The sequence below is a fragment of the Heptranchias perlo genome, chromosome 2 (genome assembly GCF_035084215.1).
Source record: "Heptranchias perlo isolate sHepPer1 chromosome 2, sHepPer1.hap1, whole genome shotgun sequence".
NCBI lineage: Eukaryota > Metazoa > Chordata > Chondrichthyes > Hexanchiformes > Hexanchidae > Heptranchias > Heptranchias perlo.
This window is the reverse complement of record NC_090326.1, coordinates 148,536,128-148,561,415: the sequence shown is the minus strand read 5'-3', so window position 1 is coordinate 148,561,415 and position 25,288 is coordinate 148,536,128. Positions and strand designations below refer to the sequence as shown.

At 44.4% G+C, this 25,288-nt stretch overlaps 1 protein-coding gene across 2 annotated transcripts in view; it reads left to right on the top strand.

Moving 5' to 3' along the window:
- The window catches only part of ube3c (ubiquitin protein ligase E3C), a 199,220-nt gene that overhangs the window by 52,044 nt on the left and 121,888 nt on the right, over positions 1–25,288 (top strand). The window lies entirely within an intron of this gene.

Here is a 25,288-nt window from a genome sequence, read left to right as displayed (position 1 = left end):
CCAGCGGAAATACTTTTTCTCTATCAGTTCCCCTTAATATCTTGAGAACTTCGATCAAATCACCCCTTGATCTTCTGAATTCCAGGGACTAGAACCCTGGTTTGTGTAATCTCTCCTTGTAATTTAACCCTTGGTGTCCAGGTATCATTCTAGTAAATCTACGCTGCACTCTCTCCAAGGCCAGTATATCCTTCCCAAGGTGCAGTGCCCAGAACGGAACACAGTACTCCAGGTTTGGTCTAACTAGGGCTTTGTATAGCTGTAACATAACTTCTACTCCCTTGTATTCTAGTCCTCTGAATATAAAGGCCAGCATTCCATTAGCCTTTTTGATTATTTTCCGTACCTGTCCGTGACATTTTAATGATCTATGTACCTGAACCCCGAAGTCTCTTTGGCTGCCACTGTTTCGAGCATTTCACCATTTAGAAAGTACTTTGATCTATTCTTTTTAGGTCCAAAGTGGATGACCTCACACCTGCCAACATTGAAATCAAGCCTCCTCCCACCCTATTTTATCCAACCCTATCAGCATATCCTTTTCCTTTCTCCCTCATGTACTTATCTATCCTCCCCTTAAATGCATCTATGCTATTCGCTTCAACTACTTCATGTGGTAGCAAGTTCTACATTTTAACCACTCTCTCTAGGTAAAGAAGTTTCCCCTGAATTCCTTCTTGGATTTATTAGTGACTATATTATATTTATGACCCCTAGTTTTGGACTCCCCCGCAAGTGGAAACATCTTCTCTACGTCTACCCTATCAAACACCTGCATAATTTTAAAGACTTCTATTGGGTCACCCCTCAGCCTTTTTTCTAGAGAAAGAGCCCCAGCCTGCTCTGTCTATCCAGACGATTGTAACCTCTCAGTTCTGGTATTATTCTTGTAAACCTTTTTTGCACCTTCTCCAGTGTGTCCCTATCCGTTTTACAATAGAGACCAGAATATTTGCAGATTCCTCTTGCCAATATTGACCTGGAAGAAATGGTTAAGAATCTCGTATGTTCCCCAGTGAGGCGGTTGCAGACTCCTTGTAATAAATAATATATTTTTCATAGCTTCATTCTATGCAGTTTCTGTTGCATAAAGTTTCTAATATGAATGACAGTACTACACCAATTAGTTCTTGAATGAGCATAAAAATTAAACAAAATCCACTGTGCCATAGCCCATTGGGTACATGCACTGTGCTGTTGATTAGTATCTGGTTTGACTAGCTCCTTCACTAGTGTCATCTTAACTCAGTTGGAAGTATTCTTGTCTCTGAGTCAGACGATTCATGCTCCACTCCAGGATTTGAGCATGTAATCTATGTTTGCAGCACAGTACCGAGGAAGGCTACATTAACGAAGGTGCTGTCTTTCAAATGAATTTTACACCGAGGCCCCATCTGCTTTTTCAAGTGGTTGTAAAAGATCCATGGCACTATTCAAAGAAAAGCAGAGAATTCTCCCAGCATTCTGGCCAACATTCCTCCCTCATTAACACCATCAGAAACAAATTAACTTCATCTTGCTGTTCATGGGACATTGCTGTGACTGCACTTCTAAAATAATTAACTGGTTATAAAGTGCTTTGGGATGCCTTAAGGATGTGAAAGGTAACATTATGAATGCAGGTTCTTTACTGAGCTATACAGGCCAAGAATATCCCAAATTTAATCTCTGGTCTTTACTAATTTAACTGTTCTCAGCCAGGGTGGCAGTAGGGCTCTACAATCAGCCTCTGCGTTCTCAGGCTATGGAAGGGGAAGATATGAGCAAAGGTTCTTTACCGATTGCTATGAAGTGACCGTTGCTCGAAATTGTGCGGTTGTTATTTAAGGATAAGATTGGGCTCATTTGCAATACCCCCTGTAGTCGAATAGCCTGTCAGCACTCATTGTCTGCTCACGGTCCCTTGGGCTTGTACTGGAATGCTGTTACATAGAATTACGTAGAATTTTACAGCACAGACACGGGCCATTCGGCCCAACTGGTGCACCACACAAACCTCCTCCCATCTTACTTCATCTAACCCCATCAACGTATTCTTCTATTCCTTTCTCCATTATGTGCTTATCTAGATCCCCTTAAATGCATCTATGCTAATCCGTGCATATTAAAAGAAGTTAGGGAAGCGGTAGGCACTCTATAGTATAAAAATTCCTTAGAAAAGGGAATAGTGCCAGAGGTCTGGCAGACAGCTAATGCGATTCCTGTATTTAAAAAGGCAGAGGGAACAAGTCCAGGGAACTATAGACCAGATAGCTTAGCATTGGTGGTAGGAAAGATAATGGAATCTTTACTCAAAGATGTAATAGATAAACATCTAGAAAACAAAAATATAATATGGTTCAGCATGGATTTCGGAAGGGAAAGTCATGCTTAACCAGCCTGATTGATTAATGGGACTAGAAGCTGACAAATCCCCTGCACCTGATGGCCTACATCGTAGGGTTTTAAAAGAGGTAGCTGCAGAGGTAGTGAATGCATTGGTTTTGATCTTCCAGAATTCCCTAGATTCTAGAACGGTCCCCATGGATTGGAAGGTAGCAAATGTAACCCCACCATTCAAGAAAGGAGGGAGAGAGATAACCGGGAACTATAGGCCAGTTAGCCTGACATCAGTAGTAGGGAAAATACTAGAATCTATTATTAAGGACGTAATAACAGGGCGCTTAGAAAATCATATGATTAAGCAGAGTCAGCACAGTTTATGGAAGGGAATAAAAACAGAAAATGCTGGAAATACTCAGCAAGTCAGGCAGCATCTGTGGAGAAAGAAGCAAGAGTTAACGTTTCAGGTCAATGACCCTTTGTCAGAACTGGAAAAAGCTGAAGATTAAAAGTTGAAGTTAACTCTGCTTCTTTCTCCACAGATGCTGCCTAACTTGCTGATATTTCCAGCATTTTGTTTTTATTTCAGATTTCCAGTATCTAGTATTTTGCTTTTGATTATGAAAGGGGAATCGTGGGGTGGTGCAAGGATCTCTGGGCCTCAGCTGTTTACAATATATACCAATGGCTTACTTGAGGGAACCAAGAGTAACGTATCCAAGTTTGCTGACGATACAAAGGTAGGTGGGAAAGTAAGCTGTGGGGTGGATGCCAAGAGGCTGTAACGGGATTATAGACAGGTTAAGTGGGTGAGAAGGTGGCAGATGGAGTATAATGTGGGGAAATGTGAAATTATTCACTTTGGTAGGAAGAACAGCAAAGCAGAATATTTTTTAAAAGGTGAGAGACTAAGAAAGGTTGGTACTCAGAGGGATTTGGGTGTCCTTGTACACAAATCATACAAAGTTAACATGCAGGTACAGCAAGCAGTTAGGAAGGCAATTGGTATGTTAGCCTTTATTGCAAGGGGGCTGGAGTATAAGAGTAAGGAGGACTTGCTGCAATTATATAGGGCTCTGGTGAGACCACACCTGAATTATTGTGTACAGTTTTGGCCTCCTTACCTAAGGAAGGATATACTTGCCTTAGAGGGGATGCAACGAAGGTTCACTAGATTGATTCCTGGGATGAGAAGGTTGTCCTATGAGGAGAGATGAGCAGAATGGGCCTATATTCTCAGGAGTTTAGAAGAATGAGAGGTGATCTCATTTGAACATACAAAATTCTTGGAGGGCTTGACAGTGTAGATGCTGAGAGGCTGTTTCCCCTGGCTAGAACTAGAGGTCATAGTCTCAAGATAAGAGGGTAGCCATTTAGGACCGAGATGAGGAAAAGCTTCTTCAGAGGGTTGTGAATCTTTGGAATTCTCTACTCCAGATGTCTGGATGCTCAGTTATTGAGTAAATTCAAGATTGAGATCGATAGATTTTTGGACACTAAGGGAATCAAGGGATATTGGGGATAGGGCAGAAAAGTGGAGTTGAGGTAGAAGATCAACCATGATCTTATTGAATGGCGGAGCAGCTTTGAGGGGCCTATTTCTTATGCTCTTTGAAGAAGTAACAGAAAGGGTAGACAAGGGTAATGCAGTAGATGTAAAGGCCTTCAATAAGATACCATATTGTAGACTCATGACTAAGGTCAGAGCATGTGGAGTCAAGGAATGGGTAGCAGGATGGATAGCAAGCTGGCTACAAAACAGGAAACAGTAGGAGTTAAGTGTGGCTACTCACTGGCAAAAGGTGGGAAGTGAAGTTCCACAGGGATGTGTGCTGGGACCACTGTTCTCGATATAAGTTTAACACAACTTCTCTGTTCATGTCATGAACTGTTTTCAAGCATGAGTTGGTGCTATGTTAAGCTTGTGGAATTTGAAAAATAAGTTGCTTTCTTGAAGAAATATGCCCAGTAAAAATTGAAAATTTGCTGTGACCCCATGAGTACTGAACATACTTTGTAGCTTTTGAATTACTGACTGGCATTTTGTCATTCTACCAAATATTTTCTTGCATCTCTATAATTTCTCACACACAGATGGACTATGGAAAATTTGTAGGATGGAAGAGAGAAACAATTTAGAGAGGAAACAGAAAAGTTCGGGGCATGGTGCCAAAGTACAATTGAAGGAATGGGTTTAGGAGGTTTTTGAAAGTGAGCTTGGAGGTGTCCAGACTGAGGAAGGAATCTGACAGGGCAGGGACATTGTGGCTGAATGATTCTTTACTGCTGGTGGAGTAGAAAGAGCAATGATTGAGATGTATACCTTTGTCAGAGGAGTGGAAGATGCGTATGGAATGTACAACTGGAGGAGATCACTGAGTTAGGGTGGGAACGAGACCATGAAGGGATTTAAAATACTGATTGAAAGAAACTCAGGTGTACTGTGGAACATTCCTAAATTGGCCCTGCTTTTCAGTAACAAAAAAGAAAATCACATTTTGATGTAGAAATGCCATTGGAGTTTTCAACATGTTAATTATCCTCATGAAGAAATTTGTATTAAAACTTCAGGCATTTTCACTCTCCTGAAGATTTTTTTACAGAGACGAGTTTTTAAACATTCTAAAAATGAAATGTTTGCAACAAAACAGGTTAAATGCTTCTGTCGATCTTGTGATTTACTTAATGCTGTTCATTGCAAAACAGCAATGTAAATAATGCACTGAAAGCCTATTAGCCGCTGTCTTAGTTTAGGAGTGTTTATGGCTACTAGAGGAAGTAAGATGTCAGTGAAACTGTCAATGCTCGATTAAGATAATTAGCTTTTTGTGGACTAATTACATCAGGGCAGGATGTGAGGTTTCAAGAACATAGCTACTGCTGAATTGGGATGTCTGCATTTATTGCTGCAAATAATCTGCCTCCCCGGGTAATAACTACTGATTTTAAATGCATCATCACACTGGTTGCGTTTACTAGTGAACAATTTGTAAAGGTGCTTACTGAAGTGAAGAAAGCAAGACCATGACTATAATTGTATGAGCACAGCTGCCATTTCCTGTGTGGAATGCCTAGCTCTGAACCAGCATTTTTACTGAGAATCAGCACAGTAGAATGGCCTAAAATCATTCATTCATAAGTTTATTTATAGGCTTTAGATAATTGGCGGTGCTTCACTACATTTTTCAGGTATAGACCTTTGTTAGAATCGATTTGGGTATTTATTGATACAGATGCTTGTGGCACCAAAACAATTTTTTGTAATCTTCATGATAAAATATGATTGAATTTACTGGTATGTTTTTCCAGTCAGTACATAGGATAAAGATTAGACTTGTGTGGTTCTGTTTTGTTCTGTGGGTTCTGATACTGCATCATGCGCCCCTAGATCAAAGTTTAATGCAGTTTATACATTTCAAGAGACCCTAAGGTTGAATTCCAATTTTTAATTCCGTGCGTGCGTGCGTGCGTGTGTGTGTGTGTGTGTGCGCGCGCGCAATGCCACGCTGAAATGAAAATAGAAAATGCTGGAAATACGCAGCAGGCCTGTCAGCAGTTGAAGAGAAAAAATATAGATTAATGTATTGGGTATAGATGGAAGCTAAATGAGCATGTTAATAGAACCAAACAAAATGAAGGGGCGGGGGGTGGGAAACGAGGAGTAAAAGTCAGGAGCCAGAAATGCTGACTTCTGTCACACCGAAGCAGTTAATGCAGTTACAAAATAGAAGGGAAAGGGACTACAATGATGACTGGATGAAAGAGACCGTCAACAATCACGTCTGAGAAAGGAACCAAACTTCTTAAAAGCTGGCATGATTTGGCTGTTGGGAGGCACAAGAGGTACCAAACCTCTGCTTTTTCTCCACAGCAGTCTGACTTAAATTAGCATCCCAATGGAGTATGGGCGGAATTCAACCCTTTATCCTACTACTTTGTGGTGCCAGGCTTTGGTGTTCCGGTGTTCCAGTGCTTGGCACTGTTGTAATTGTTGCCGATTAGTTATATTTGATAGTGGTGATGGATAGCTTTTTGGCAATCAAAGGTATTAAGGGATATGGGCCAAAGGCAGGTATATGGAGTTAGATCACAGATCAGCCATGATCTTATCAAATGGCAGAGCAGGCACGAGGGGCTGAATGGCCTAATTCTGTTCCTATGGTGGTTGATGTTCTCAGAATTATATAATAACTGTTAAACTGTGAGAAAATTGTGACTGATGATTTGCAAACAGGACAACCATTTTATTTCCCACAGTAGGTTTACAGAGGAGTTGGACATACCTTCAGTAATTTGAAACTGATATTTAAGTATTATCAAATCATGCTGTGAAAAAAAAATCTGCTCATTTATTTCCACTTAAGTCTTTATTACTTGGCGAATGTTGCAAATGCATTTTGGCACTATTGTGTAATAATGTAAGCAATACTGATAACTACAGATTCCAATTAAGTACCAATTAAAAGTCCAGTATCCTCTAAACTAGGAGTTTTGTTTACAATCACTTAACTGCAGCCTGTAAGTTGTACATATTCTGATCATACATCTGTTCCTGTAAGTCTAGTAATGCATGACATTTACCAGTGTTTAACTGCAGAAGGTATGTAGATTAATTGTGAAAGTGCTGGTTGGAGGGGTGGGGTGGAAGAGAGAGAGAAACTGACTCTTCGGGACAAATTTTCATCTTCACCTGGGCATTAATCTGGTGGAGTGGATCGCCCGCCCTCTATAGAACCTGCCTGATTTTCATTCTTCTGATCACCACTTGGGTGGTGAAGATGAAAATCTACCCCTTTATTTTATAATTATGTTTTAAAAAAATTATAACAATGATCCATATCTCTTCATTGGCCCTTGTGGAGCAGCCAACATGTTGCACAGGGAAGCAAACCAATTTTGGAGCGATTGGAGGCAGCAATGGTGTTTTTATATACGTGTAATTCAAGAATGGAAATTGTGTACCTGCTTTGTGGCAAGGACCTTAAGTTGACCACGGCCTGAGGTGGGTCCAGATAGATGCGGAATCCTAGTGAGTGTTTTGTATTGCAAGTGGACATTGTATTCTGCGTAATTAGAACATGCACATACTTGTAGAAGTGCATTTGGGTGGTTAGTCCTTTACAAAATTATAAGTAGTGACATCATCTGTTGCCATTGCTTAAGATGTTCACATTCATGCCTGGAACATGAGACCTGCTATAACTATTGTATGACTGTTTGTCAATTTATTGCGGCATTAATATTACAGAACTGCGACATTGCTGTAAGATAAATGCAACATATAAAGTCCTCCACAGACTATTAGTGCACATCACTCCTCCTGTCCATGGAACACTGTCCCAGACAGTGTAATCAAATGGAAGTCTTCCTTATTTGCAGAAGTTCGGATGCAGAGTTGAGGCATTTTTTTTACACTTAAATCATTGTTTTCAGAGGTGGCCAAACTAATCGATGCACATCTTTGTCCCATGTTTGTACTGTCCCCACAGGCCTATTTGAGGCTGATTTAGAAAACAGAAACATGGTCTTGTGAACATGTGCAAAAGACCGGTCCACCATTTTCTTAATCTGCCTCCAGTACAGCTGTAGTGGAGGATGCTGTTGATCTTTCAATTTAAAAGCTTCAATTTTAAAAAACATTTGAGAGGCTCAATTGGTTCAGTGTGTCGTGCACTCTCGTTACATTGCAAGTATGCTGGTGCACTGAACCAGTTCACTGCATTTAGCAGGCCACTGAGGCAGGTCAAAGTTCTGGTGGCTGACCAGGAGACTCACAGTAATGTAAATGTGCCTTCTTGCTGAACGGGGGTTGTTGGAGCATGCAATAGTCTATAACCTCCAAGTATTCTGTACTCCCAGTAACTTCTAGGGTCAATTTTGTGTGACATCTCCCCTTGATCCAGTTTTCTTCAGCTGTACTCTGTTATGCCACACAAAAATTAACCGGGTATAAATATTTTTGGCACTTCTGGTTTGTAGGCTTACTTTGTGATGATTAGAAGAACAAATACTGGTGATGATAGTGGTGTGAAAAGTTTATCTTCCAGTTATACTGAATGTTTTGCATTGTTGTGACATGACCTTTTAAGCCATAACAATGAAGTACATGGGGCCTGATATTAGCACCCGCTATCGGGTGCGTTCCTGGCCGGGGGGGGGGGGGGGGGCTTCGAAAATCGGGGAACCCGCCCACTTCTGGGTTCCCCACAGACGCGCCAATGTGCGCGCGCAGCCCCCACTGGTGGGACTCCCGCAGGCAATTAAAGCCGGCGAGGTGCCACTGAACAGTATTTATCTTGCTATTTTAGGTCGTTTACAGACCTGATTGACCTGTTATATTAGGAGGGATGGGATTTTGCAATGAACTGAGACTGTTTCCCATACTGGGGGAAACACTCCCAGTTCAAACGGACGTGTTGCAGCCATCAGCCTGTGGCAGCTGCAAAGGTCCATTCGACAGGTTGTGGGGGGGGGAGACCCTTCACCATTGCAGGAGGCTACTCCGTCACATTGGACAAAGTTTGGCCTCCACCACCCTCCTAACAAGAAAATTCACCGACCTGGAACCTCAACCCCGGTGTGCGGACACACTTAACGACCTTGCGGACCCCCTCAGACGTACACCTTCTGGATGGGGGCCGCCGTAGTTGCAGTCATGACCTCCTCGGAGGACGAACAGCATCACCAGCCTCGCCGGCCACACTGTCCGCCCCTGACACGTGGAGCTCCACAACACGGTGCTGTGGCACATCCACCGGCACAGCAGGAGGGAGGGCAACCGCAGAGAGAGATGCGTCGCAGAAGGCACTACCCTCGCCATAGGGTCTACAGACCGAGGCTCAGCTTCCTGGACCTCTCTGAGGAGCAGTGCATACGGAGGCTCAGAGTCAGTCGCCAGGTAGTCGCCGACATCTGCAGCTTCCTTAATGTCGAGCTGCTCCCGGATGGACCAAGCAGCATCTTCTTACCTGTCGCCGTCAAAGTCACCACTGCCCTCAACTTCTTCGCCTCCGGATCCTTCTAGGGTGCCACCGGGGACATCACCGGGGTCTCTCAGTCGTCTGCGCACAAGTTCATAAGGCAGGTCACCGACTGCTTGTTTCACAGGGCCTCGCACAACATCAACTTCCCCATGGATGACCGCAGTTGGATTCCATGCTGTGGCTGGCTTCCCACAGGTGCAGGGTGTAATCGATTGCACCCATATAGCAATACGGGCACCTCCACATGAGCCAGGACTGTTCATCAACAGGAAGGGGTATCACTCCATGAACACTCAGCTCATCTGTGACCACCGCAAGAGATTTCTACACGTGTGCGCCAGATACCCTGGCAGCTGCCACGATTCCTTCATCCTCGGAGTCCACCGTGCCGCCCCTCTTTCACTCACCCAACACCCGCAAGGGCTGGCTCCTCGGGGACAAGGGATATCCCCTGTGCACGTGGCTTATGACACCACTGAGGAACCCCACCACTGAGCCAAAGCGTCGGTATAACGACAGCCATGTCGCTACCAGGTCCACGATTGAGCAGGCTACAAGGCTGCTCAAGATGCGCTTTAGGTGCCTTGATCAGTCTGGGGGAGCGCTCCAATATGCACCACGCAGAGTGGGACGCATCATAGTAGTTTGTTGTGCCCTGCGCAACATGGCACAACAGAGAGGGGTGCCGCTGGAGGAGGCCCCATCCACATCCGCCACCCATATTGAGAATGAGGAAGGGGGCCGAGGAGGAATGATCCATGGGCAGAACAGCGGCTCACCTGGCTGCTCGTGAGACCAGGGAGGCACTGATATGTGAACGCTTCTCCTAACATCAGACTGTCTGAAGAGTCCAGACTTCATCACCTGGACCGAGAAGCAGCCATACCAGCCCCCTCCCCTGCCCCCTGCACGGAACAGTGGTGCAACTACACCTGCACCCACTGTAGTATGACCCAATGGGTGGGACCAGGTGTTCGTCTTCATGGTGAGCCCCATGAAAGGGACCTATTACACAAGCCAGTCAAGAATGGGCAAGACGTGGCAGTAGTGATAACAATGGGGTTTATTGTGGATGTGTACTAAACAAATATAAATAAAAACATGACAGATCGTCATACACCCTCGTGCATTCCCTTTGTGCTCACAACACCTTAGCCTTGTGCTTCCGGGAACCCCTACGTGGTGCTACCCCTGTGGCTTCAGCAGAGGTAGTGGCAGGTTGCTCTTGTCCATGCCCTGACCGGTTAGATGCTTTGGGCCGACGCCCTCTGGGTTTCGATGCCCGTGAGGGCCCCTCCAAAGACTGCTCCTCCTGCACCTGTGCAGGGGCAGGCTCGGCCACCTGGAGAGGGGGCAGCATTGCGGGTACTGGTTGAGAGGGGGGCAATGGGTGAGACATGGGGGCACTTTGAGTGGTGTCCCCACTTCCACGTCCCCTTTCACCATCATCCCTCTCGTGGCCCAGGCCCACATCACTCCTTCCATCCTGCTGGATGGCAGTTTGGAGGACCTGTGTGAGGCCTTGGAAGGCCACCTGTAATGTATCTGTCAGCCTGTTTAAGGCGGCAGACTGTTGCTCACCCTGAATCCGAACAGCCGTTGTCAGGGCCTCGATGGACTCATTGCTGAGCTGTGCTTGACGCTCGAGGGAGGCTAGCCTTTCCTCCATCGCAGACATTCCCGCACCTACCCGCGACACTATCTCGCAGATACCCTCCTGTACCTGTGCCACCATTCCCCTCATGCAGGAGTTGGACTCTTCCATCACCTGCGCGATTGTGGAGAGTGCGCGTGGCACCTGTTCCAGCACCTTGGCAATGTGCTGCTGCCCCTCGACGACTCTCCTTTTCACGGCTGGCCCCCAGGGTTCAGCATCTGGGTCCAGCTGAGCAGAGCCTGGAGAAGAGTGCTCCCACCGACGTGGACTCTCCATGGCTGCCCCTGCCAGCAGGGTCTGCTCGTGCTCACGTGCGTGGTGACTCACCATGTGCAAGCCCAACTAAGTGAGGACGGGGACTCACTGAGGTGTGTGTATCTGCGCTGGTGGATGCATGGCTTGGATGTGACGATGGACCCTCAGAGGCCGGCAGGTCGTCTGAGGAATCGCCCTCCGCAGTCATGGCGCTCGCAGACGGCCCTGCAAGAGAACAGAAAGCAATATTTGGCATGTGGACAGATGTTGAGGTGCGGCAGATGCCAAGTGATGCTAAGATCATTCGCTATCACGAGTGCTGAGTGTTGGCTTTCTGTCACCGGCCGTTTGTGCAGCCCCAGCCTCGGCATCCGCCACGGACAGGCACTCCAGCGTGTGGCTGATCTCCAACGCCTGCTGCTCCGCGTCCGTTAGCACCACCTGGTGTGGCGGGTCTCCTCTGGTCCGTGCCCTCTCCCGGGCGTTCTGGCATCTCTTCTCCTATCAAGGCAAAACACAGGCGTGATTGAGTGATGCTTGCATGGTGAGACGCTGCATGCATTGGTGTGGGTGGGTTGAGCGTGAGGGAGATGGATGGGAGGGTGTGTGTGCCACATGGCCATGACATTGTATGGGAATTGGGGTGCGTGGTAGTGTTCGAATGGGGACAGGGGCGGTGAGTATGTGCAGGCACGGTGAGGATCATAGTTGAGTGGATGTGAGGAGTGATGCGAGAGCGTTGTGGTGGCAGTGCAGAAGGGGTTGTGTGGTGGTGGAGGTGATGTGGAAGACGGAGTGTGGGAGTAAGGCCACACTTTGAATACTGTGTACAGTTCTGGTCACCCTATTATAGAAAGGATATTATTAAACTAGAAAGAGTGCAGAAAAGATTTACTAGGATGCTACCGGGACTTGATGGTTTGACTTATAGGGAGAGTTGGATAGACTGAGACTTTTTTCCCTGGAGAGTAGGAGGTTTAGGGGTGATCTTATAGAAGTCTATAAAATAATGAGGGGCATAGATAAGGTAGATAGTCAAAATCTTTCCCCAAAGGTAGGGGAGTCTATAACGAGGGGGCATAGATTTAAGGTGAGAGGGGAGAGATACAAAAGGGTCCAGAGGGGCAATTTTTTCACTCAAAGGGTGGTGAGTGTCTGGAACGAGCTGCCAGAGGCAGTAGTAGAGGCGGGTACAATTTTGTCTTTTAAAAAGCATTTGGACTAGCTTAGTGGTATAAACTGGGCGACATGGACATGTTGGGCCGAAGGGCCTGTTTCCATGTTGTAAACTTCTATGATTCTATAATGCGTAAGTGTACTCACTTTGCCTGACCTAGTTAGGTCATTAAATCTCTTGCGGCACTGGAGCCAGGTCCACCTCTTCTGCCACCTCCGACCATGCCTTCCTCGTGGTGGAGGGAGGGCACTTCCTCCCATCCGATGGGAACAATGTTTCCCTCCTGCTCCTCACCCCATCCAGCAGCAGCTGGAGTGGGGAGTCCGAAAATCTTGGGGCAGCCTTCCCCCTGGAGTGCTCCATGATGTTGCACTCGTTGTTTGCAGCAGGAGGAGCATTGGTGGACTGCCCCTTTAAATAGAGCTCCACCAGCTGTCAGACGTTACTGCGCATGCGCAGTCCGCCCGATGCGCAGCTGAGCAGCGGGAAACCTGGAACCAAAGGTAAGTGGCTTCAGTTATCCTATAATTGCGCGCGGAGCTGACTGATTTCACCGGGCGTGTTACCCACGCGCCCAATAGACCCCCCCCGCCGAGAACCCGCAGCCCTGGTAATATCGAGCCCATGGTGTTTGGTAGCAATGCAATTTGTCATAAGTGAGAGAACCTGATCAGTTGAGGCCTCATCAGGTGCTGCATGCTGGCTACAATACAACTGTAGCCACACAGACTGCTTTTTAAACTTTACTCTTCAAAGTTTTTTTTATATATGTGACTAGGCAGTATAACTGCAGTTCTCCATTGCATCAGTGTTGAGAATGTAGTCTATACAGTATCATTTTAGTTAAGTCCAATATGCCCCAGTTATACTTAAGTCCATAACTAGATTTGCTCCTGAATTAAGAAGAATTTAAATAGGGCTTTAGTGGTTAATGTCTCACTTCCCCCATCTTCAGATGAAAGAACTTTTGTTTGCTTCTGCATATTGGTCTGATTGCTTCAATGGTAAATGAGGCCATCCCAGATGACTAATTCTACCACCATTATTCTATAGTTTGCTGTAGACTTTAGCACAAGCACTAAGTTTTTTTCAGTCATTGTTGGGAATCAGAATCATGTTAAAAGTAATTGTAAGTGTTCGCCTTCTGTTGCAAGAGACAGATGTGAACCGCGGTGCTTTAAAGATAAATGTAAAGAATCTTACAACACCAGGTTATAGTCCAACAGTTTTATTTGAAAATCACAAGCTTTCGGAGGCTTTCTCCTTCGTCAGGTGAAGTGTGGGATTCCTTGAATGTTACCGCATTTATAGTCAGAGAACAATACCTGGTGATTACAGATAATCTTTCCAACTGCCCGTTGTCAAGGCAATCAAAGTGTTCAGACAGAGAGATGTTACTTACAGGACCACCAAATATACAAACGGCCAGAACAAAAGACAGAGAGAGAGAAACATCCGATAGGAAGAGAAAGACAGAGAATGACCCGTTGTATTAAAAACAGATAACTTTTTTTCGCTGGTGGGGTTACGTGTAGCGTGACATGAACCCAAGATCCCGGTTGAGGCCGTCCTCATGGGTGCGGAACTTGGCTATCAATTTCTGCTCGACGATTTTGCGTTGTCGTGTGACTTGAAGGCCGCCTTGGAGAACGCTTACCTGAAGATCGGTGGCTGAATGTCCTTGACTGCTGAAGTGTTCCCCGACTGGGAGGGAACCCTCCTGTCTGGCGTTTGTTGCGTGGTGTCCGTTCATCCGTTGTCTCAGTGTCTGCATGGTCTCGCCAATGTACCATGCTCCGGGGCATCCTTTCCTGCAACGTATGAGGTAGACAACGTTGGCCGAGTCACAGGAGTATGAACCACGTACCTGGTGGGTGGTGTCCTCACGTGTGATGGTGGTATCCGTGTTGATGATCTGGCATGTCTTGCAGAGGTTGCCGTGGCAGGGTTGTTTTGGTGTCGTGGACGCTGTTCTCCTGAAAGCTGGGTAATTTGCTGCGAACGATTGTCTGTTTGAGGTTGGGTGGCTGTTTGAAGGCGAGTCGTGGAAGTGTGGGGATGGCCTTAGCGAGGTGTTCGTCGTCATCGATGACATGTTGAAGGCTGCGGAGAACATGGCGTAGTTTCTCCGCTCTGGGGAAGTACTGGACGACGAAGGGTACTCTTGTTGCGTCCCGTGTTCGTCTTCTGAGGAGGTCGATGCGATTTTTCACTGTGGCCCGTCGGAACTGTCGATCGACGAGTTGAGCGTCATATCCCGTTCTTACGAGGGCGTCTTTCAGCGTCTGTAGGTGTCCATCGCGTTCCTCCTCGTCTGAGCAGATCCTGTGTAATCGCAGGGCCTGTCCATAGGGGATGGCCTCTTTGACGTGGTTAGGGTGGAAGCTGGAGAAGTGGAGCATCGTGAGGTTGTCCGTGGGCTTGCGGTAGAGTGAGGTGCTGAGGTGCCCGTCTTTGATGGAGATCAAAGTCCATCACCGGCATCTCCACATCATGGCTTTAAAGATAAAGTCAAGAGCCACCAAGAGAACTTATTTCCTTAATTTTCTCCCTCTCTTTTGAAGGTGTTCATTCCTTGCTGGCATCCTGGTGCCCTCCAGATCGTTGCTCAAATAGCCATTATTCACATTAATCCTGCCAGTGAATGTTTGCATGCTGTTCTACCGTGGGTAGGAAGCTGTTTCACATTTGAGTCAGATCTTGCCTTCACCCATTGTTCACGCAAGTGTATTTTCAACAGAGGTTGTTTGATGGCATTTAGGAGTAGTTAATCCCAAAGTTAACTCTTCAAGTAAAAAGGAAAATAGCTGGAAATCAAAATTAAAACCAAAAATGCTAGAAATGTTTGCATACCTTTCAATTTTCAGCCCTGAACAAAGGTCAACACCCAAAATGTTAACCTGTCTTTTCTCTTTACAGATGCTGACTGATCTGTGCATTTTCTGATTTTAACTCTTAATTCTTATTTCATTTGTTTTTGATTTAATGCTTATGTATTTACATCAATAGTATGTTCAGCAATTATTTTTCCTTCTGTGTTTTCTTAACAATTTACAGTGTTTTCTAAAAGCTGCTTTCACAAAGGTATTAATCTTTTCAGGTTGACCGTGTGTAGTTGGAAATTTCCCAGCCTAAATTCCTTGGCCCATCTGCCTCCCTGTCCCACTTTAAGATATGATGTGGAGATGCCGGTGATGGACTGGGGTTGACAAATGTAAGGAATCTTACAACACCAGGTTATAGTCCAACTATTTTATTTGAAAATCACAAGCTTTCAGAGGCTTTCTCCTTCGTCAGGTGAGCGAGTGTGGGATTCCATGGAAGGTTACCGCATTTATAGTCGGAGAACAATACCTGGTGATTACAGATAATCTTTCCAACTGCCCGTTGTCAAGGCAATCAAAGTGTTCAGACAGAGAGATGTTACCTACAGGACCACCGAATATACAAACGGCCAGAACAAAAGACACAGAATCAGTATCAGTACTCAACACCAACAACAGCCAATCCCCAGACGCCATCCTACAACTCATCCGCTTCATCCTGGATCACAATGTCTTCACCTTCGACAACCAGTTCTTTACCCAAACACACGCAACAGCCATGGGGACCAAATTCGCACCCCAATATGCCAACATTTTCATGCACAAGTTCGAGCAGGACTTCTTCGCTGCACAGGACCTCCAACCAATGCAATACACCAGATACATCGACGACATTTTCTTCCTATGGACCCATGGTGAAGAATCACTGAAGAGACTACACGATAACATCAACAAGTTCCATCCCACCATTAATCTCACCATGGACTACTCTTCAGAATCGGTTTCTTTCTTGGACACACGAATCTCCATCAAAGACGGGCACCTCAGCACCTCACTCTACCGCAAGCCCACGGACAACCTCACTATGCTCCACTTCTCCAGCTCCCACCCTAACCACGTCAAAGAGGCCATCCCCTATGGACAGGCCCTGCAAATACACAGGATCTGCTCAGACGAGGAGGAACGCAATGGACACCTACAGACGCTGAAAGACGCCCTCGTAAGAACGGGATATGACGCTCGACTCGTCGATCGACAGTTCTGACGGGCCACAGTGAAAAATCGCATGGACCTCCTCAGAAGACTAACACGGGACGCAACCAACAGAGTACCCTTCGTCGTTCAGTACTTCCCCGGAGCGGAGAAACTACATCATATTCTCCGCAGCCTTCAACATGTCATCGATGACGACGAACACCTCGCTAAGGCCATCCCCACACCTCCACTACTCGCCTTCAAACAGCCACCCAACCTCAAACAGACCATCGTTCGCAGCAAATTACCCAGCTTTCAGGAGAACAGCGTCCACGACACCACACAACCCTGCCACGGCAACCTCTGCAAGACATGCCAGATCATCAACACGGAAACCACCATCACACGAGAGGACACCACCCACCAGGTACATGGTTCATACTCCTGTGACTCGGCCAACGTTGTCTACCTCATACGTTGCAGAAAAGGATGCCCCGGAGCATGGTACATTGGCGAGACCATGCAGACACTGAGACAACGGATGAACGGACACCGCGCAACAATCGCCAGACAGGAGGGTTCCCTCCCAGTCGGGGAACACTTCAGCAATCAAGGACATTCAGCCACCGATCTTCAGGTAAGCGTTCTCCAAGGCGGCCTTCAAGACACACGACAACGCAAAATCGTCAGCAGAAATTGATAGCCAAGTTCCGCACCCATGAGGACGGCCTCAACCGGGATCTTGGGTTCATGTCACGCTACACGTAACCCCACCAGCGAAAAAAAGTTATCTGTTTTTAATACAACGGGTCATTCTCTGTCTTTCTCTTCCTTTCGGATGTTTCTCTCTCTCTATGTCTTTTGTTCTGGCCGTTTGTATATTCGTTGGTCCTGTAGGTAACATCTCTCTGTCTGAACACTTTGATTGCCTTGACAACGGGCAGTTGGAAAGATTATCTGTAATCACCAGGTATTGTTCTCTGACTATAAATGCGGTAACCTTCCATGGAATCCCACACTCACCTGACGAAGGAGAAAGCCTCCGAAAGCTTGTGATTTTCAAATAAAACAGTTGGACTATAACCTGGTGTTGTAAGATTCCTTACACTTTAAGATACTCTTTAAAACCCCACGTCTTTGACCAAGCTTTTGGATACTGCTCCTAATCTCTTTGTTTTCTTTTGGCTTAGTGTCTATTTTCCTCACTCCTCTTTAAAGTGTGTTGGGATTGCTTTCTACATGTTTGTGTTGCTGCAAAATTTGGTATAGCAATATTGACATGTATGTAGAATTGTTTTATTTGCACGCACTCATCTTTGAACTTTACGTTTCCTTGTGGTCCCACAGATCTTTATGTATGTGCACCTCCTCAGCGAATAATTTAAGGGTTTTGGTGAATGTATATTTTAATTTTTAACCAAATAATTGGTATAAAGGGCTTGTACCCATGTTTTGGCAAAACATCTTCTAAATAGTATCAGTATTGAATGTGTCTGTTTGGTCAGTTGGTAGTGTGCCATGCCTGATGGTTAAGGCCTGACTTTGGATGTCAGTTTAAGAATAAAAGTTTTTCAATGTAGCATTAAGTGGGCACAGTTCTTTGGATGCGAAATAGCTTAGCTAACCTAGTGGACGATATAAAAATTGTGTACTAGAAAAGAAACTCGCATTTATGTATATTAACAATGGATCAAGTTACAGTACAGAAACGGGCCATTTGGCCCAACTAGTCAATACATAGGAACAGGAGTAGTCCATTCTGCCCCTCTAGCCTGTTCTGCCATTCAATTAGATCATGGCTGATACTCCACATGAGCTTCCTCCCAGTTTAGTTAACTCTTATAGAATTACATAGCATCTACAATGAGTTTTTTTTTTAAAAAGATGTCAGTGGGTTAATTTTTTTAAATTGAAAAATCCAGATAGGGATAGGGATGCACAAGATAAACCCACAGGTAATGACAGTGAAATGGCAGAAATATTGAATAGTTACTTTGCCTAAGTATTTACCAAGGAGACTAACAAGGTAGGCATGACATTAGAATTACATAGAATGTACAGCACAGAAACAGGCCATTTGGCCCAACAGGTCCATGCCAGTGATTATGCTCCACATGAGCCTCCTCCATCTCCTCAGATAATGAAGCAGTCCGTGCCCGCATGCAGCAAGACCTGGACAACATCCAGGCTTGGGCTGACAAATGGCAAGTAACATTCGTGCCAGGCAATGACCATCTCCAACAAGAGAGAGTCTAACCACCTCCCCTTGACATTCAACGGCATTACCGTCGCCGAGTCCCCCACCATCAACATCCTGGGGGTCACCATTGACCAGAAACTTAACTGGACCAGCCATATAAATACTGTGGCTACAAGAGCAGGTCAGAGGCTGGGTATTCTGCAGCGAGTGACTCACCTCCTGACTCCCCAGAGCCTTTCCACCATCTACAATGCACAAGTCAGGAATGTGATTGAATACTCTCCACTTGGCTGGATGAGTGCAACTCCAACAACACTCAGGAAGCTCGACACCATCCAGGACAAAGCAGCCCGCTTGATTGGCACCCCATCCACCACCCTAAACATTCACTCCCTTCACCGGCGCACAGTGGCTGCAATGTGTATCATCTTCGACAGCACCTCCCAAACCCACGACCTCTACGATCTAGAAGGACAAGGGTAGCAGGTACGTGGGAATACCACCACCTGCACGTTCCCCTCCAAGTCACACAACATCCCGACTTGGAAATATATCGCCGTTCCTTCATTGTTGCTGGGTCAAAATCCTGGAACTCCCTTCCTAACAGCACTGTGGGAGAACTGTCACCACACGGACTGCAGCGGTTCAAGAAGGCGGCTCACCACCACCTTCTCAAGGGCAATTAGGGATGGGCAATAAATGCTGGCCCACATCCCATGAACGAATTTTTAAAAAAAACTTCAACTAACCTTATCAGCAGATCCTTCTATTCCTTTCCCCCTCGTGTTTATCTAGCTTCCCCTTAAATGCATCTATGCTAGTCACCTCAACTACTCCTTGTGATAGCGAGTTCCACATTCTAACCACTCTCCAGGTAAAGAAGTTTCTCCTGAATTCCCTTTTGGATTTATTTTTTAAAAATCTGTTGGCAGCGGTGGAATCAGGGAAGAGATCAAAAAAGAAAAAAAGACATTTAAGACAGAAAGCGGTGGGGGAGATAATTGATAAACTAATCAAACTTAGAGAAGATAAAACCTCTGGTCCAGATGGATTGCATCCGCACTTATTAAAAGAAGTTAGGGAAGAGCCAGCAGAGACACTATATTACATTATATTTATATAAAAATTCATTGAAAAAGGGAGAAGTGCCAGAGGACTGGAGGACAACTAATTTTGTTCCTACATTTAAAAAAGGAGATAGAACAGTCCAGGGAACTATAGACCGATTAGCTTAACGTCAGTGGTAGGAAAGAAAATGGAATCTTTACTCATGTGCAATAGAAAAACATCTAGAAAATGAGAATATAATAGTCGGCACGGATTTCAGAAGGGAAAGCCATGCTTGACCAACCTTATTGAATTCTTTGAAGAAGTAATAAAGAGTAGACAAGGGTAATGCAGTAGATGTAGTATATTTGGACTTTCAGAAGGCCTTCAATAAGACGAGACTCATGACTAAGGTTCAGAGCATGTGGAGTCCGAGGACAGGCATCAGAATGGATAGCAAGCTGGCCACAAAACAGAAAACAGGGGTTAAAGTTAGCTATTCAGACTGGCAAAAGTTGGGAGGTGGTGTTCCACAGGGATTGGTGTTGACAACTGTTGTTCACAATTTACATTAACGATTTGGAATCGGAAGTACAATTTCAAAATTTGCGGACAACACCAAGTTGTAATACAAAGGAAGAATACATCAAAATGCAAGAAGACATTAGTAAACTTGCAGAGTGGTTTGTGTAATTGGCAATGAATTTCAATATAGGTAAGTGTGAGGTGGTGCATTTTGTTAGGAAGAATAAGGAGGCCACATACTGCTTGGATAATAGATTAAATGGGGTGGAGGAGCTAAAGGATCTCTGGTACAGATGCACAAATCGCTAAAAGTAGCAACGCAAGTTAATAAGGCCATAAAAAAGGCAAACCAAGCACTGGGATTCATTTCTAGAGGGATAGAATTGAAACGCAGAGAAGTTATGTTAAACCTGTATAGAACCTTGGTTATACCACACTTGGAGTACTGTGCACTGTTCTGGTCTCTATTATTAAAAGGATATAGAGGCATTAGAGAAGGTGCAAAAAAAGATTCACAAGGATGATACCAGAACTGAGAGGATATACTTATCAGGAAAGGCTGAACTGGCTGGGACTTTTTTCTCTAGAAAAGGGAAAGCTGAGGGGTGATCTGATAGAGGCCTTCAAGATAAGGAAAGGGTTTGATACGGTAGACAGAGAGAAAATGTTTCCACTTGTGGGGGAGTCCAAAACTAGAGGTCATAAATATAAGATAGTCACTAATAAATACAACAGGGAATTCAGGAGAAACTTCTTCACCCAAAGAGTGGTAAGAATGTGGAACATGCTACCACAAGGAGTAGTTGAGGCAAATAGCATACATGCATTTAAGGGGAAGCTAGATAAGCACACGAGGGAGAAAGGAATAGCAGGGTACGCTGATGGGGATAAGTGAGGTAGGGAGGGAGGAGGCTCGTGTGGAGTATGAATACCGGCATAGACCAGTTGGACCGAATGGCCTTTTTCTGTGCTGTTGACTCGATGTAACTGATTTAATTGATTACTGGGAATTTTTTGTTCATCAGTAAATGAGATAGGGAAAGTGGGTTATATTTGCTCCTTTTAATTTAATTTGGAAGCCAAAAAAGTATCGTGTAAAACTGATGCGTATTTAAAAAAAATAGTTCCACTCCCATATACAGTTTTATTCAGAGAGACCTTTTTGATAAGTTACGCTATTGCTGTGTCTGTTGCTGAAATTTCATTATTTTAATATATGCATTTGGATGAAGCTGCCAATCAACTTCAACTGGTGTGAACAAAAGCTCAGTGAGCAAATACACTGCCTGATGTGGTACTGAGCCATTCTGACCAGCGATATTCCAGGTTAGATCCTAACTCGCGCCAAGTCCCGTTCACCAATCACCCCTTTGCTCACTGACCTACATTGGCTCCTGGTCCAGCAATGCCTCGACTTTAAAATTCTCATCCTAGTTTTCAAATCCGTCCATAGCCTCGGCCCTCCCTATCTCTGTAACCTCCTCCAGCCCTCTTGAGATCTCTGCACTCCTCCAATTTTTTCCTGTTGCGTGTCCCTGATTTTAATCGCACCATCATTGGCAGCCATGCCTTCAGCTGCCTAGGCCTTAAGCTCTGGAATTCCCTTCCTAAACCTCTCCGCCTCTCTACCTTTCTCTCCCCTACCTCTTTCACCAGCCCTAATATCTCCTTATGTGGCTCTGTCAAATTTTGTTTGATAATGCTTCTGTGAAGAGCCTTTGGACGTTTTACTGTGTTAGAGGCGTTATATAAATGCAGTTTGTTGTTGGTGGTCTGTGATGATAGAGGCATTGAATTTGACCGTGGGTACTCCTGAGGTAGGGAGAGGGAAAGCAAATGGTTTCCTTCATATAGAGTGGCACTTAGGTTTGATACCCAAGGGCCATTGCTCAAGTTTTTTCTTCCCCATTCATTAAGTGTTTGTCTCTGCGTTTTACTCTTCTCTAATTGGTTATTTTAAAATTGTTTTCTATTTTTGTTATTCATCAATCATGTTGCAAAAAACCTTGTCCCCAATCACATTCCACAAAAAAAAATCTGCACAATCACCAAAAAACATTTCTTCAATCATATTGCAACAAAAATACAGGTTTGGCTTAATCCAGTCTCAGTCTTATGTAACCTCCATTTTCCCTCTTGACATGAGGCCCTAACTCTCCTGTTTTGGCCTTCTGCTAAGACTCCATAACACCACTCTCTTCACCAGCTCTCGACTGCATTACCCACACCCTTCCTTTGCTCGTGGTCCCACGCACACCTCAGACTTTACAACTCACTTGCTTTTTAAAAAAAAAATCCAGTAGACACATTGCTTTATTTTCAATATAGCAGATCTGCACACAGTTTATTCTGTAGAGGCTAAGTCTATTATAATTGAAAAACATACTCAGATTGTTAATTTTACACAAGTAAATGGTGATATATTTTTTCCTTCCTGTGTTGCAATTTGTCGCAACGATTTCCATCACACCTAGGTGTTAGTTTGAACAATGACAACTTGCATTTATATAGTGCGGTTAACGTAGAAGAATGTTCCAAGGCATTTCACAGAGGTATAATCAGACAAAAATGTAAGTTGTATGGTATGTGCACTTCCCATCATACTTGCCTTTCAGCCCTCCCCAAGCTCGGTAGTGCTTTGCACCCACCACAGTGTTTTACTTTCTCTCTGATACCGGCCTGCATCCCTGGCCAGATGCCTCCTCACCTCTTGACCCAAAAATTGGGCTGTGGTCCCACTTGGATCACTGGCCGGAGGGATGCCCCACCAGCCTGGGCCCTTGGCTGGATCCCTCCATGCACTGATGACCAGCCATATTACACCAGCCTGGGATCCGGCCTGGATCTCTTTTCTCACTGAAGATCTGCCACACTTGATGATCTGGGTTGAAATGAAAAAGGAAAACCGACATCAGTAGAAGAGCACCAGGAAATAAAGTGCGCGCGCACACTGAAGAGAGACAAAGAAGAGGAGAAAAGACGAGAGAGAGCCAAGAGATGAGAGAGAAGCAGGAGAGGAGATAGAAAAACTGAGAAAAGTAGCAATGTAATATTTTAAAAATAAATTGATAGAGAGCCAACAAAATACAAATAAAGGGGGATAAAGACAATTATTTTTAATCTTTTTAGTATTTTAAAATTAGGTTCACAGTCCACTCTTAATTCAAAGTTGCTTAACTTGAATTACTGGATAATTCAAATAGTCCTTAAAGGGGCTACTGTGCAATTGTTTAATTCAAATTACTGGATAACTCAAATTTTTATGGACAAAGTGATTTTTAAAATCTGTATTACATAGAATCACATAGATTATACAGCACAGAAACAGGCCATTTGGCCCAACAGGTTTATGCTCCACGCGAGCCTCTTTCCTCCGTACTTCATCTAACCTGATCAGCAAATCCTTCTATTCCTTTTTTCCTCGTGTTTATCTAGCTTCTCCTTAAAATCAGCTGCATCTAATGTTTTGTGTTGAAGCAATACTGGGAAATCAAGATGTTTATGAAATTAATTGACCTTTTCAGGACTTTTTTTTATAATGCCTATTATATTAGACGTGTTAATTTGCAGGCACATGTCCTGTGTTCATCTCAAGTCCCTTTCAAAGAAAGGTGTGAAAGTGATATCCATTAACAAAGGTCAAGAGACAAAAGAATGCCTCCTGATAGATGCGCATGAGAACAGTTCTAATGAATGGCACCCATCAATGCCCTATCTGTTGTCCTTCGCACATTTTTATTATTCGAGTGTTAAATTAAAGCTGTTTGTATATTGATCTTCGGCTGCTGACTCCCATTACCCACGTCTCCCACAGCACTCACCACGTGAACTATAAAATACTCTCATTTTGTTAGATTGGCGATTAGGGAAAAAGTTTTTTTAAAACTGAAAATTAATGCCTGCTGCCAATCTGGTTATGGCTATAAATAAGCTGAACGAGTGGTAGCATTTAAAAGGACGTGAAATTGGTCTTGGGCAGTAGAGCAAAATGGGCGATAAAATCAGCAGCCCGTTTTACACCCCGCCCAATTTTCCTTTACATGGAGATTTGCTGCTGGCCAAGACCAGCTTCACCTTGAAGAACCTTCACAACAACTCCATTACGTAATGACTTCATCAAGTATATGGTCAATAACGTGCTGAAGAAAGCTTGGACCTGGGACGTTTCACATATTAGTAGATGACATCGTGACACAATTATATTGTGTATGTGATGTGACCAATCTGTCATGCACAACCCTCTAGAGTGCACTTTGCACTGGTTCAGAGGGAAATGAACATTGTGACTTCAGGAGAACACCACTCTCCTAAGATCCAATCTATAATATCATTTGGCCTTAAGCATCCTCAAATTGCATGACCTTTTCTGCATTATGTGCACTGGTAACAAGTTGTATTTTTGTTAATTTGAATTAGATTCCATGTAAGAAACTGGGATTTCTTTAATCCTAGGAATGAAATTCATGCTTTTGCCAATTTAAATAAGTCTTAATGATTTGTTTAATCTATCTCTGTGCACAAAGGAATTTATCACCTTATAAACCAAGTTGAGAAATTCCTGCAGATCTAGGATTGTTTACAGGTAAGTAATTGAACACACACAAAAAACCTTTCTTTCCCTCCACCCATTGAATGCTTTAAAGTGCTACAAAGCCAGCTGCTTTCCAAAGAACGTCTTTGTACTTCGCCAAGTCACTCCAATTATGCAGATCATTGAGGGGAGAGAGAAGAACTGAAATGTGTGATTGTTTTAAACCAAAGTGCAAACTGGGTTGTGAATTTTCCAATACTTTATTGAGCAGCAAAATGTGTTGTCAATGACTCATAAAAATGGAATGAGAAAGGTAATAAGGAGGTTCTGAAGTTTGTTGTCTGAAATGTATGATTTGGTCCAGTGAAAACGATACACTTGCAAAACTAATACTTCCAGCAATTTGTAGTTGTACGGTCAGGGAAGTAAAGAGGGCCAAAGAAAGAAAGTAATGCTTTTCATGTCCTCAGCATGTCCCAAAGTGCTTCACAGATGATGGATTATTAACTTCTTCCCTTTCATCCCCATCATGAAGTCTCAAAATTAAACTTTATACAAACAAATACTTTTGC